The following is a 1961-nucleotide window of genomic DNA, read 5'->3' as shown; positions in this document are numbered from 1 at the left end:
GAGAATCTCAAGTAGGCTCCACAGGGCCAGCGCAGAGCCTGAAGCCGGGCTCACCCCATGAGATCATGGCCTGAGCTGAAAATTAAGAGTTGGACACTTAACCTACTGAGCCACCCAGGCACCCCTGAAGTCTCTTTTGATGGTACCTTCCTCCATGATGTTCCAACAGGCTGCTGTTGTGTAAGCACAGATGGACCCTACATGTCATGGTTATTGGGAGATTCACTCATATCTACCATTTCCCTTTAAAAGTGGGAGGAAATAGCCCAGTGGATAAAGGTTTATATTTGGGGGTGTAATCAACTGAGGTTAAAATCTTGTCTCCATCTGGGTGGCCTGGTGCATGCTCCCTAGCCTCTCCATGTGCCTCAATCCCCTCGCTGTCAAAAAGGGAATAATATGGACGTACTTAAGGAGCCTTTGAGAGGATGAAAATAAGGTGCTGAGCACACCAGCAGGTTCATAAGTGTTCAATAATATAAGGTGACTATTATTGTTATTATTTTGTTATTACAAGGCCAAAGTATGACCTGCCCTGACTTTCAAATGAAGGGTGCAAAGAAAAGTATGTTCCTTACCACATAAGTCTCATATTTTATGTTCAAAATTCATAGGATTCTTTAAAAAATCACCTTTAACCTGACTTTATTGGAAATGTTTCTAGTGTTTCCCCCACTACTGGATACTAGCATTTGGTCTTACATTGTAGAAAGTCTTCTATCATTTTCTAGTTCATTTTTGATATTGTTAAGATTTAATGCTAATTTTCTTACCGTAAATGACCCATGAAGGTCATTTGATCATTTTTCTTTGATTAGTTAATATCTTGAATTATATGAACAAATTTCCTAAAGTCAATCATCCAGGCATTCCTGGGGGGAAATCATCTGATAATAGTACACTTCGGCTTTTGTAAAACGTCACAATCTGTTGCTAATACTTTATTTTTAATTTACTGCATCAGTATTCGTACTTGAGATTGCCTTAAGTCTTTGTCGTTATGCTTGCATTTGTCAAGTTCTCTCTTCTGTGTTATTCTGCTTTCAATAAAATAATTCAGACTTTGTGTACTTTGAAGTTTTGATAGAATTTGTCTCTGAAATTTGACAATTCTGTTTCTTTTATGTCAATCTATCTACTTTGATGTTCCGTGTCTTTGTATCTGTTTCTTATTGCTGCTGTAACAAATTATCACAAATGTAACACCTTAAAACAGTATCCATCTCCCAACTCTGTGGGCCAAAATTCCACGCAGGCCCAATCGGTCTTCTGTTAGGTTTGTAGAAAGCTGAAATCAAGGTGTCCAATGGCCCAGACTCTTAACTGGAAGCTTTGGGGAAGATTCTGCTTCCAAGAATATTTACATTGTCAGAAGAATTCAGCTCCTCGTGGCTATGGGACTTCTGTCCACATTTCCCTGCCAGCAGTCGGTGGAGGTCCTCTCTGTTCCTGGGGGCCTCCTGCATTCCCTTTCTTGTGGTCCCTTCATTTCCAATCCAGTGACCCTACATGGAGTCCTTCTCATACTTGAATTTTTTCTGACTTGGTCTTCTTCCACCAGCTGGAGAAAGTGTTCTGGGTTTTTTGAAGTTTATTTCTTTATTTAGAGAGAAAGAAGGAGAGAACACATGCTAAGGAGAGGCAGAGAGAGAGGTGGAGAGAGAATCCTGGGCAAGCTCCATGCAGGCAGCCCAGAACTCAACACGGGCTCAATCCTGCAAACCATGTGATCATGACCTGAGCCAAAATTAAGAGTTGGATGATTAACTGAAAATGCCCCATTGGGAAACCATTTTAGATGTTGTACCACAAACTTCTAAGGATTAATTAAGTTTAGTATTAATGTTTTCCAATAAGCCATTCATTCTACCTAGGTATTTGTGCATAGTGGTAATGAAGTATTTTCTTACTATAACAACTATTTTAATTATATTTATTCACCCTAATTTTTCAATCTCTTG

This window comes from Suricata suricatta, chromosome 2 (genome assembly GCF_006229205.1).
Source record: "Suricata suricatta isolate VVHF042 chromosome 2, meerkat_22Aug2017_6uvM2_HiC, whole genome shotgun sequence".
NCBI lineage: Eukaryota > Metazoa > Chordata > Mammalia > Carnivora > Herpestidae > Suricata > Suricata suricatta.
This window is presented reverse-complemented; position numbering follows the sequence as displayed.